The sequence below is a fragment of the Muscardinus avellanarius genome (genome assembly GCF_963383645.1).
Source record: "Muscardinus avellanarius genome assembly, chromosome: 6".
In the NCBI taxonomy this organism is placed as follows: Eukaryota; Metazoa; Chordata; class Mammalia; order Rodentia; family Gliridae; genus Muscardinus; species Muscardinus avellanarius.
Genome location: NC_137791.1, coordinates 115485236 through 115499591, shown reverse-complemented (window position 1 = coordinate 115499591; position 14356 = coordinate 115485236).

The window sequence follows — 14356 nt, the reverse complement described above, 5'->3', positions numbered from 1 at the left end:
TTTGCTTGGCTGAGTGAAATACTATTGTGTACACATCATAGTTTTGTAATTTGTTCATCTGCTGATGGACATCTTGGTTGATTCCATAGTTTGGCAATTGTGAATCATGCAGATATTAACATAGATACACATAAATTAATTTGGTAGTTTGGTTTCCATTACTTTGGGTTGAGAAAGTTTTTGCCTGTGCCTAAGAGTTGGACCTCTTCAATGAGCTGCAAGGTCTCTGGTCTGATTTCCAAGTCTTGATCCATCTTGAATTGACTCTTGTGCAATTTGAGAAAGTGGGGATTATTTTATTTTTCTGCATATAGTAATCTAGTTTTGCTAAAAGCATTTGTTGAAAAGGTTGCCTTTTTCCCAGAGTATGATTTAGCCTCTTTTTCATAAATTAATTGGCTGTAAAGGTACAAATTTGTTTTGTAGTCTTCTATTCTGCTCCATTGGTCTATTTGTCTGTTTTTGAGCCTATACAATGCTGTTTTTATTACTACAGCTTTGTAGTATAGTTTGAAGTCAGTTATTGTGAGGTCTCTTCTTGCATGATTCTTGTTGCTGAAAACTACTTTGGCTATTTTGTTGTTCCAAATGAATTTAATGACTAATGTTACTATGAGTGAGGAATTACCTTGGTAATTTAATGGGTGTTACTTTGAATCTGTAGATAAATTTTGGAAGAATGGCCATTTTGGTAATAATTTTTCTGCCTATCCATGAGCATGGAAGATCTTTTCACCTCCTAAATTTTTCTTTGACACTCTTTCAATGCTTTATAATTTTCATTGTAGAGGTTTTTAACCTCCTTGGTTAAGTTTGTTCTTAAATTCTTTAATTTTTTTTTGTGGGATATTATGAGTGGAATTGTTTTCTAGATTTATTTTTCAGTTGATTTATGGTTGACATAAAGAAAAGTTTTTGATTTTTTAAGAATGATTTTGTATCCAGACACTGTTTGATAAATTCTATAAGCATTTTGATTGAATTTGTTTGGTCTTCTAAGTATACAGTATCATGCCATCTACAAATATAGTTATAGCTCTTATTTTTCTATTTCTACTCCTCTGATATTCTCTTGTTTTATGGTTCTAGCTATAGTCTTAAGTACTATGTTTAAAAGAAGTGGTGAAAATGAGCATCCATGTCTTGTTTCTGATTTCAGGGAAAACTCTCACAGTTTCTCTCGATTAAATATGATGTTGGTTGTAGGTTTAATTTAGATTGCCTTTATGATGTTGAGGTGTGTTCTTTCTATTTTTATTCCCTACAGTGCTTTTAGCACAAATAACTGTTGAATTTTATTGAATCCTTTTTCAGCATCTATTGAATATGATCATGTGATTTGGGGCTTTGGTTATGTTTATGTGATGAATTACATAGGTTGATTTTTATATGTTGAACCGGCCTTGAGTCCTGGGTATAAATCCAACTTCATCATGCTGGATTATTTTCTTGATTTTTTTTTTTTTTTTTTTTTTTTTTTTTTGGTGTGTGTGTCTGTGGTACTGGGGATGGAACCCTTCTACCTCTCAGCTACACTCACAGACCTACTTTATATTTTTATTTGGAAACAGGGTCTCTTAAGACAGCAAGGCTGGCTTCGAACCTGAGAGATCCTCCTGTCTCTACCTCCCAAACACGGGGATTACAAGCATGCACCACTATGCCTGGCCTTGATGTGGTTTTGAATGTGCATCAATAATATTTTGTTTAGCAGTTTTGTGTCTAAGTTCATCAGTGATATAGGCCTAAAATTTTATGTTTTTTGATATGTCTTTATTTTGTTTTAGCATTAATGTGATGTTGGCTTTGTAGGGTATGTTTGGGAGAATCCTCTTTCAATTTCTTAGAATAGATTGAGGAGTATTGAGATTAGCTCTTCTATAATAGTTTTATAGAAAGCATCTTGTCATGAGTTTTAGTTTGATGGTATCCTCTTTAATTTTGCTTCAATATCTTTGATTGCTACTGGTTGGTTTACATTTTCTACCTTTTTAAATAAGGTTAGGAAGGTTGTATGTATTTTGAAATTTTCAATCTCCTCTAGATTTTTAATTTTGCTGAAGCATAGTATTTTTCAAATTAGTTTCTGAAAATTTTCTAGATTTCCACACTTTTGATGGTAATATATCATTTTCCATCTCTTATTTTAGTAATTTGGATTAATTCACTCTTTCTTTTGGTTAGGTTGCCTAGTGGTTTATCTACCTTGTTTATTTTTTTGAGAAACCAGATTTTGGTTTTGTTAATTTTTCATATTGTTTTTCTTTTAATCTCTACCTAAGTGATTTCTGCTCTGATTTTAATAATTTTCTATCTTTTATTGACTTTACAGTTAGACTTCATGTTTCTTAAGGGCTTTGTGGTGTGTCATTAGGCTATTTATTTGATGATTTTATATTCTTCTATGGCCACTCAGTGCTATAAATTTTTTCTCATTACTGCCTTCAAGGTGTCCCAAAGGTTTTGCTCTGTTGTGTCTCTATTTTTCTTTGTTTCTTGAAATTCCTTTATTTCACCGCTTATTTATTTTTTAATTAGTGCATTATATTCATACATTGTAGTATGATTAAAAAAAAAACTTATATAGACATACATGCCTACATCGCCCAATCAGCCCCCATTCAATCCTCACCCCCTTCCCTCCCTAACCCTCCCTACCATGCTTGGCTTAATGATTGATATCGATACTTTTGTCTAAATACATCATGTGCCTCAAAGACCCATTTCTCATTCCTCAGTATGGTGTTCTTTTTCCATGTGTTTATGTCATTACTCTGGGTCTTATTGCTGACTTCTCATTTCATTTCATTGTAGTCTCAAATGATCGAAGAGAGTGATTTTTGAATTTGCTAGTGCTCACTTTGTGGCCCAAGATGTGGTCTATTTTGGAGAAGGTTCCATGAGCAGCTCAGAAAAATAACTCCTCTGTAGTTTAGTGAAATATTCTGTATGTGTCTATTAGGTCCTTCTGTTCTATGGTGATTTTAGGTCTGAGACATATTTGCTGACCTTTTGTCTAAAAGATTGGTATAGCATTGTGAAAGAAATGTTGAAGTCTCCTAGTATTATTGCATTGGGATCTATTTGTGACTTAATATCAGGAAGAGTTTGCTTTATGAAAGTAGCTGCACCTATGTTTGGGGTATAAATGTTGATTATTGTCAATTCTTCTGCTGTATTATTCCTTTTACCAGTAAAAATTACCTGCTTTGTCTTTTTTGATAAGCTTAAACTTGAGTTCTAATTTGTCTGATATTATAGTTGCTACTTCTGCTTGTCTTGAAGTTTCAGTGGCATGGATTAACTTATGCCAGCCCTTCACCTTTAGCTTATAAGTATTTTTACTTTTAAGGTATGTTTCTTGCAGACAGGATATAGATGGAGTCTGGGTTTATTCCATTTTTCCGACTTATATATATTTTTATTGGAGAGTTGAGGCCATTTATATTCAGCATGATTATTGAGAGGTCATTTTTAATTTCTAACATACTGAGCTTTAATTTACTTTTGAGATAGTGTTTGTTCTTTGCTTAGTTGTTGGTTTAATAGTTATTATTGTTGCTTTGGTTCTGAAATTTATTAGTCATTTCTACTTTGTAATTAATTTTTTGAGTATTTTCTCTAGTGGTAGTTTGGAAAGCACAAATTCTTTCAGCTTTCTGCTTGTTATGAAAGACTTTTATTTCCCTGTCAAATTTGAGAGATTTTTTATGGGTAGAAAATTTTGGACTGCAAGTTGTTTTCATTCAGAGTTTGGAATATGCTGCTCCAGGGCCACCTGGCTTTCATGAATTGATTTGGAAAGTCTGGAGTGATTATAACTGGGTTTGCTTCTAAATGACACTTGGGTTTTTGCTTTTGTCACTTTTCAGATTCTCTCTTTAGCTTCTACATTAGTCAGTTTGACTATTATGTGGCATGGTGAACTTTTTCTCTGTTTTTGTCTAAAGGGGATTCTGTATGTTTTCTGAACCTGTTTAGACCTATTTTTCTATTCTTAGATAATTTTCTGATATTATTTCTTTGAAAATATTGTTGATATGTTTGGTTTCAGCTCCTATTTCTTCTTTTTTGCTATTATTCCTAGGTTAGCTCTTTTTAAAAGTGATCCATATTTCTTAAATATGCAATTCATGCCGTCAAATTGATTTTTTCTCAATATATATACTATACATTCATTTTTGTAATGCTCATCTTCTAAGAGCAATATTCTATTTTCCATGTGGTCTAGTTTACTATTTATAGTTTGTATTGATCCCTTCACTTTAATAATTGCATTCTTCACTTCCCATAGAACTTCTTTCTGATCTCTACTGATGAATTAAAGGTTTTTTTTTAATTTATTTTCAGGATTTCTATAAATTATTTACACAAATTCTATATTATTTCTACTATTAAGGTTCTGATTTGTATTTTTTGTGAGTTTTGCAATTCTGTGTTAGCAAATTCTGTTATTGTGGAGTTGTGTGAGCTCATTACTTTTTTGTTATTCTTTCTTCTAATTATTTTGTTTCTTAAGTTTGCATTTTTGCTGCTTTTGATAGATTTTTCTCACTCTGTAGGTGTTAGCAGGTATAAACAAGGGCAAATTGAGTTGTATTTAATGGTGAAGTTTGAGAAAGGATTGAGTTAATGAGGTAGTAAATGAAAAAATAGTAGCAGAAAAGGTCAAGTAGAATTACTGTTTGAGTGTAGTAAGGTAATATATATAGTAGAGATTATAGATAGTGAATATATAGGAGGATTATATCAACCAGTGCATAGTATTTAGGTATACTGATATGAAGTAGATTTACTATAAGACAAAGAAAAGAATAAAAAATGGACAGAGAGAAGAGAGTAGATATGAAAGAGAAGGAACCATCTAAAAGGGATGATGAAGAGAGCAAGCAATCATGTACACACACACACACACACATCAAATAAAAACAAAACAACGATAACTAAATAAAACATTCTTATGAGTAGAGAAAATACTTGCCCTCTACAGTCCTTCTGGGTTTGTGTTGATTCTTTCAGCCATTTAAGGCTCATTTTCTATATTAGGTTCTCAAGCATGTAAAAAGTGTTCTCATTAGCTCCACTTTTTGGTCTCTTTCAATGATTGGGATCCTGTCCTGAAATCCCTCTTGCTGTCTGTGCAGACACCAAGTGATCCTGGTGCTTCTCCTGTTGCAAGCCGGGTCTCTGAGATCTCCACAATATCTGTCCTTATCTCTGTCTATGTAGGTGGCTGGTATCACTGGAGAAGAATCCAGTGTAAGCACTGGCCTTTAGGATTTTTATAGACCTTGATTAGGCATCTCTCCTTGTCTATGTACATAGTGGGTCCTGCTAGGATCAGACCGAGTATATAGGTAAGTGGTCCAAATTCTCAGCAGATAAGGCTAGATTCATCTGACTTTTCACCAGTCATCACAATTGGGTGTTCTGTGCTGATCTTCTGAGTACTTATGGGGGTGCTATGCCTCGCAAACTATGGGCCTCTTTGCTAACTGGCTCTGATGAATGTATGTTAATAGGTGCCTCTGCTGTGTCTAACAGCAAACATTATTCCGACTTTCACCAGGGTGGACATCGAAATCCCAGACCTTTTGAGTTTATAGCTTGCTGCTAGAGTCCTTGAGGCTGGGCATTCTTCTGTGGGAACCTCTAGTTCACTTATTGTGTTGTTGAGTGTTGCTCTGGATCTCTGCAGGATGAGGTAAGCTTGATGGCCACTGCCACATTTTATAACCAGGTGTGCTAGCAAGGTGCCAACCACTTAAATTCTGATGAGTTACAGCTACTTGCTTAGTATAAAGTCATTGTTTTTTTTGTTGTTTTGTTTTGTTTTGTTTTTTTGCTGGGGGTCACTGGAGAATTGCAGTGCCAGCAGTCCCCACATGATTAGGCAAATTGGCACCACCATAGCCCCTTCAGCTGCAGCCATTTCCCAGGGGAGGTGGTTGGAGTAGTTTCTGTACTCTGGCTCTTAAGTTTTTTCCTTTGTTCACTTTTTTCTAGTTCTTCTTATTTATTTATTTATTTATTTATTTATTTATTTATTTATTTTTACAGTACTGAGGATTGAGCCCAAGAGACTTTTACCTCTGAGCTATATTTCTCTTGTCAAGATGCTATTTTCACAGAGATAGAGATAAAGTGTCAGTACAACTCAGTTGTCATCTTCCTGGAAGTCTCAATATAATTTTTAATAGAGATTAAATCCAGAGACATTTTACCTTTAAGCTACACTCTTAACCTTATTTTATATTTTAGTTTGAAACAGGTCTCATTAAGTTGGTAAGAAGAATCATTATATTTCTAATCTAGTCTTGAACTGCAATTCTATTGTCTCAGCCTCCCAAGTATTGGGATTATAGATTGTGTGCTGTCATACCCAGTCAATACCATATATTTAAATATATATGAGCTCCCCAGGGACTCATGCAGCCACCATAAACTCCCTGTATCTGAGACTTTTGCTTATCTGGGGATGGTGTCTACATTTTGTAGCAGTGGGGGCTATGCTTACAATGCCTTCCAGAGATTCAGAGTGGTGCTCAACACCACCATAAGTAAAGCCATGGTCCTCATGGAAGAGCACCCAGCAACAGCACCTCCAGGGACTCATGGAGATGTGATAAACTTTCTGGGTCAGAGACTTTGTAGTTTATTCTAGAGAAGGTGGGGATGGAGTCTGCTGATGGACATAGCAGAGACTCAGACAGTCTCAGACTCTATATAAGTGGAGAGTGTGGAGAGAGACATATGCTTAACATTAGACTCTACTAGTAGCATTTCCAGGATCACCACAAACAACCCAGTCATGGTGAATGGGGAAAAGTCAGACCAACTCAGCCCTAGCTGGGGAGAACAGAGTCTCTTAGATTGAGTTTGGTCTCAGAGGCATCCACCACTTATGGAGGCAGGGAGAGACAGAGATTCCACATTTGTGGAAAGCATGGAGGGTCACTTGTGCTTAACAATAAAGGCAGTACCATTGATACTGGGTATTTACATAGACTGAGAAAGACTCAGAGAACCAGGCTTGCAGGGCAATGTGCCAGTGCCATTTGGTGTCTGTACAGAGAAAGACTGCAGAGACCCAGTCTGCTGAGTATTTAAATATTTGTAGAGTTGCATTAATTTGTTCTTGGTGTTGTTGATTTTTTTTGGTGTGTGAGTGTGCATGCCTGTCTTTTTACCCTCTTCCCAAACCTTGTCCCAAGGTTCTTCCTTTGTACATAGCGACTATCTTCTCTCCATCCCTTTTCTTTTTTCCTCTCTTCTCTTCTTTGTCTTCTATTAAATCCACTTCATATCACTATACTTAAACAAAACATTCATTACTAAAATATCACTACATATTTACTATTTCTAATTTCTACTCTATAGTACTTTACCAAACTCATAAATTCATTTTATTTGATTCTATCTGTGGCTTTAAGCTATTCTTACATTTACAACTTCATTTCCCTTCTCACTCAGTCTTCACTATTGAATACAACACAACTTGCCCTTGGATATACCAGCAGCCACCTAGAGACTGAGAGAAATCTATCAAAAGCAACAGATACAAACTTCTGAAATCATGAAAAAGAGAAATATCAAGGAAGCAATGACCTCTCACAATATCTCAATAACAGACCCTGACAATACAGAATTGCAGAGATCTCCAGAAGACCAAATCAGAAATGTAACTGCAGAGATAATATAGGACTTTTGAAAAACATTTAAAAAGAGTCTGAAAAAAAAGATGCAATCATTGAAGTGTAGGCATCAATTCATACTATAAACAATCAATTAGGCCAAATGGAGAAGAGAATCTTTCTTCTAGAAGATAATCATTCCAGAAATGAACACATAGTATAAATTTAGAAAAAATAATTTGACAGCATGAATTGGACATTAAATAAATATGGGCCCATTTTAAAAGAGCTAACCCAAGAATAATTGGCATAGAAGAAGGCAAAAAAAACATGAAACCAAAGGGATCAACAATCAATTCAATGGAGTAATATCAGAGAATTATCCAAACATATAGCAAAAGGTTAATACACAGGTGTAGGAAACTTATAGTACCTCCTTTAGACAAGATCAGAGAAAAGTTTCCCCACACCACATAGTAGTCAAACTGACCAATGTTGAAACCAAGGAGATAATCTTAAAAGCAACAAAAGCAAGACTAATTGACATTCAGAGGCAAACCAATTAGAATCACTACAGACTTCCCAAAACAAGTCATGAAAGATGAAAGGGCCTCGAGTAGCATATCCCAAACTCTGAAAGAAAACTACTTATAATTTTTTTTTTTACTCAGAAAAAGTATCTCTCAAATTAGATGTAGAAATAAAAATCTTCCATGACAAACAGAAGCAGAAGGAATTTATGTCTTTCCAAACAGCACTAGTGAAAACACTTAAGAGATTATCTTCAGAGAAGAAATAAATAATACATACCAGAACCAGAGAAACAAGAATTTCTATTCAGGCACAACTAAACAAAGAAGAACAAACACTACCTTAAACAGTATTTAAATCTCAGTCTTAGGAATGAGCAATCATCTCTCAATAATCACACTGAATATAAATGGCTTCAACTCCCCAATAAAAAGAAATAAAGTGGAACATTGATTAAAACCTAGAATATATCTGTTAATCTGTAAGAACAACACATTACAATAAAGATAGTAACAAACTTAAGGTAAAGGGCTGGGGAAGATAATCCATGCAAAAGGAATTAGAAGACAAGCAGGGATAGCTACTCTGATATCAGACAAGTTAGACTCTAAGCCCAAGCTTATTAGAAGAGACAAAGCATGTCAGTTTTTACTGGTAAAAGGAACAATCTAGCAAGAGGAAATAATGATAGTCTCATTTGTGCCCCATAGGTGTAGCTACTTTCATAAAACAAACTCTTTGTGACATTAAATCACACATACATCCCAATACAATAATTCTAGGAGACTTAACACCCCTCTCACACAATTAGACTGGTCTTCTAGACAAAAGGTCAGTAAAGATGCCTCAGACCTAAAGAACACCATCAACCAAATGGACCTATTATATACATATAGAATATTCTACCCAACTGCAGTAGAGTTCATATTTTTCTAAGCTGCTCATGGAACCTTCTCCAAAATAGGTCATATCCTGGGCCACAAAGTGAGTACTAGTAAGTTCAAAATAATTGGCATACTTCCTTGTGTCTTTTCAGACCATAATAGAATGAAAGTAGAAATTTAGTTATAAGAATACCCATAGGAACCACATAAACATGTAGATATTGAACACCACACTGCTGAATGAATGTGTCATAGAAAAAGTAAGGAGTAAAATCAAGAAATTTCTAGAAACAAATGAAAATAGACATACAACATATGAAAACCCCTGAAACCCTTTGAAGGCAGTATTAAGAGAAAAATTTATAGCACTGAATGCTAACATAAGAACAGAACATCACCAAATAAACAATCTAATGACATATCTTAAAGCCCTTGAAAAACAAGACAATCCAACCCCAAAGGGTGTTTTAGACAGTAAATTATTAAATTCACAACAGAAATCCACAAAGTAGAAAATAAAAAATACAATCAACAAAATCAACCTACTAGCCAATTTAACCAAAAATAAAAAAGATAATCAAACCAAATTATGAAAATAAAAGATGAAAATGTATACATTACCATTGACAGTGTAGAAATCCAGAAGATTATCAGAAACTACTTTAAAACTATACTCCAACAAAATGGAAAATCTGGAAAAAATAGACAACTTTCTAGAAAAATACAACCTTCCTAAACTGAGTCAAAAAGATATAGAAAATTTAAATTAACCAATAGCAATCAAAGAAATTAAAATATCAATAAAGAGCCTACCATCAAAGAACAGCCATAAACCAGATAACTACCCAAGTGAATTTTATAAAACCTTCATAGAAGAGCTAATACCAATACTCCTAAAGTTATTTTATAAAATAGAAAAAATGCAATTCTCCCAAATATATTCTATAAAGCTAACATCACATTAATAAGCAAACCAAATAAATACAGCTCAAGGAGGGAAAACTACATGTCTATGCTATTGATGAACTTGAATGCAAGACTGGTATACAAAATACTAGCAACATACATTTAACACCACATAAAATAATCATACATCATGACCAGGTAGGGTTTAACATTCCAGGGATGCAAGGCTGTTCAACATACAAAAATCAATCTATGTAATTCATCATATAAGCAGAACCAAAGACAAAAAGAATTTTCCCTACAAACAGAAACAAGACAAGGATATCTATTATCACCACTGCTTTTCAATATAGTACTTGAGACTCTAGCCAGAGAAATAAGGCAAAAAAAGAAAATCAAAGGAATACAAATAGGAAATGAAGAACTAAAACTTTCAATATTTGCAGATGACATGATACTATACTTAGAAAACTCAACAAACACAAACAAAAGGCTTATAGAACTTATCAAGAAATTCAACAAAGTGTCTGGAAACAAAATTAATCTAAAAAATATCAGAAGCTTTTCTATATACCAATTATAAATCCACTAAAAAGTAACAGAAAGACTTACACCCAGGATTTCCCACAAAAAATAATAAATTACTTAGGAATAAACTTAACCATAAAACACCTCTACAAAAAAAAACAACAATAAAACATTGAACTATAAATCAAAAAAGACCTTAGAAGATGAAAAAATCATCCATGTTCATGGATTGGAAAAGGAAGGGGAAGATAAGGGTTTGGGAAATGGGTAAGGCTAACTGGGTGATGTGTGTATGTGTGTCTCCACCAACGTTTTTTTTTTTTTTTTGGTGGTGGTACTGGGGTTCCTAGAAGCCCTTTTACCTCCGGGCTACACTCCCAGAGGTATTTTATTTTGGAAACAGGGTCACTTAAGCCAGCTCGGCTGTCTTTGAACTTGCACGGTCTTCCTGTCTCCGCCTCCCAAGCGTGGGGATTACAAGCATGCGCCACCATGCCGGGCTTCCACCATCTTTATCCCATTAACATGTATAACTACAATGCACCAATTAAAGACATGCCCATACTTCCAAAAGTGACCCACAGATTCAATGCAATACCCATTAAAAATCAAGATCATTCTTAACAGACATAGACAAATCAGTCTTTAAATTCATTTGTAACAACAACAACAAAAAAACCCAGAGTACCCAGAGTAGTGCAGGAGGAATCACAATACCTGATTTTAGACTATACTACATACCATGGTAATAAAATCAGCATGGCCCAGGCACAGAAACAAATAAGCAGACCAGTGGAGCAGAATGGAATACTCAGAGACAAATCCACACACTTACAGCCAATTAATTTTTGACAAAAGGGCCAATGCATACACTGGAAAAAAGATAGCAGTGAATGTACTGGCCCCTTTGTCAAAAACTATTTAATCATATGCAGAAAAATGGAAATAAATCTCACTTTCTCACCATGCACAAGGGTCAATTCAAGATGGAGCAAAGACTTGGAAATTAGACCAGAGACCTTGAGGCTCCTTTAATTGGGTCATAGGTCCAACACTGCAACACATAGGCACAGGTATAAACTTTCTCAACTCAAGAAATTCGGCTCTTCTGAACTCCCTTTCCATTATTAAGAAAAAGGCAAAATCATGGATCCCTTGTTGAACAGTAATTTGCTTTCAATTTTCATGCAAATTTTTGCTAGTATAGTCTATACTTAAAGCATATACTTTAATTTTGGTAGTCTTCTGATTACCAAGTGGGTAGGCAGGCATTGAATGGATTACATATTCTTCCAGGTTTACCAGAGATGCTTTACAGGGAGTAATTATATCTTTAGCTTTGGAGTCAACCAGACCTAGCCTTACTCTCTGCCCCTACAATTACTAGTTGTATAATATAGAAAAATAATTAATAATTGGACATCTGATATACTGTAAAAAGTAGAAGAAATTATACCTGCTATGTACACAATTGTACATACACAAACTAGGCCCCAAATATTTTTTTAGTATATTTTGGACAAGGAAATTCACCCCTTAGGACAAGACATGTAGAATTTCTCTTCATTAACCATTAAATACTTGTCTTTTTTTCCATTCTGTTTAACATTGTTTTTTTTTTTTTTAAACTAATCTTTGTTTTATTAACTACCTGGAGAAACTTTTACACAAGTATCAGAAATTTGTTTTTGCACTACATGGCAGTCAGGTTACACTGTCAAAGTAATGTTGTTTATCATAAACAGTGGTATTTTTCGCCATAGAAATGTTACTAGGTATTTCTGAAAGATCTCTGAAGCCTAGATTCATCTTCAGTCACCAGATATTCCTCTTTAATTTTCCTCCTCTCAGGGTTTTCTAACTTTGCCATATTCCAGCTTACTTTATTCAGTTTCTCTAGTTTATAGTCCCCAGGTAGAAAAATCTCCACTGCAAAAGCTGTGTTATTTTTTTTTTTCTTTATACTCTCTGGCCTCAATGTTAACTTCTTTAGTATGATTTTTTTTACCCCGAAAAGTTGCTAAAACATGCAAGAACTATCCACCAAACTCCAACAGTATGAAATTGTCCTACTAAGTTTTTTAATGTTGTAGTCTGAGGTGGCACATAATCTATGGTCTGATATACAGTAGTCTATATAGCTCATAAGCATGGTAAAAAGATTGCTGATGCCTCTGCACTGAAAGATTATCATTGCTTTTACCAAAGAGGGAGGAAACAATGCAGCAGGATATCATTTCAACTTTAATAAGCTTCTTTCCAACACTACTGTGGTGCAATCAGGTGGTATAATAACTACAGTGCAACCATAAATAAAATGCATGTGATGGACTTACTGGGTCACAGTGCCCTGACTGAAGCCAAAACAAAAAGGTTCCCAAGAAGTTTTACTTTTTTCAGGTACAAAATTATAAGTTAACTCAAGAAGGGGGGTGGGGAGAAGAGAGAGAAAATATATGTGGCTAGTAGAGCAGTAGACTAAAACACCATGAGCTTAATGCCACAGCAAAAACAACCTGGCAAGCAGTATATGCTGGCTTTTGTGAAAAGTGTGTAAGTGTTACATTGATTAACTTGTTTCTTACTAGTAAGAATCTCTGTATCCTAGACTGCTAATGTTTATTGCCTCTGGTTTCTTTTCTACTCTTTCTAGGAGATACATCTTGACTATATTTTCCAAATTTTCATAAAGTGTAATCATAATTATCTAGTCTCATCTAGTCAATAAAAGGTAAATTGTGGCCTCCTTATCTATTCTCCCTAGATGAACAACCTCTAATAATAATTTTACCATGTTTCTTAACCCTTTTTATTGTGGTTATAGAGAAATCCATATTTACCTGGAAAGTCATTTTTTGAAGATGAAATAATGCTTTCATCCTGGGTCTCTGAATGTGTGAAGCAACTGACTTCACTCACATGAACACTGATCAAGACTCTTATGTTAGTAAAAAAAATGTCTATGGTATAGGCCAATTATAAGTTTGATTCCAATTAGTGATTTTGTCTAACTAACAGTTAACACAGAAGTCAGTATTTAGTTTGGCTTCTTTATTATGAGCAATTGTGAAACTTATATCAGAGCCTGGATTTTTATATTATATGTTGATTAAAAATATTTGAAAAAATATACTTGGTAACACTGACTTCAATAGCTAAGAAGGCACAGAGTTTATCATTACTGTAATTCTCAGTGAAGCAATTAAAAATGATCCTGATAGAATTTAATATTGTTTAATTTAATAACATTTTGATAATATGATTTTTCTCATGTAAGAACTGATTGTGAGAAGACATCTCAAAGAGAAAAAGTTAAAAAAATGAAAGAAGTAAATATTCTAGACCCCAAACTGTAGAATATTGTGTTTTCTATCCAAATGTATTGCTTCGTGTGGTCTTGAAGTGAATGAGTTCCCATTATAAAGACATAAATATAGATAAAGTAAAACTAGCTCAAATAACTTTTTTCCTATAAATAAGATTTGAGAAAATTATTGGCTTATATGTATAAAATATTTCTACTGATTTTTTTTTAGATAAACCAAGAAATGAGTTCAGTAAGACTTGTGAAAAGCTGAGTAGTAAGAAGAGTACAACCTAATGCAAAGGTTGTCTCCCTAACAATGACTTAAAATGTGGCTATATAAAAAATGGACAAAACATAACCAAAAAGAGTATGGACACCATGACCACAAATAACTATGGACAAGTAAATTTCATACAGGGAGATCTAGTGTACATGGAGATTTACCTATTTCTGGGTCCTAACATACTTTCATAGTAGAATTATCACCTCTGTGAATAAATGACTCAGCTGATTCACCATTGTATATCAAAAGAGAGAAGGTACAGAGATAATTTGTATTGTGGTTT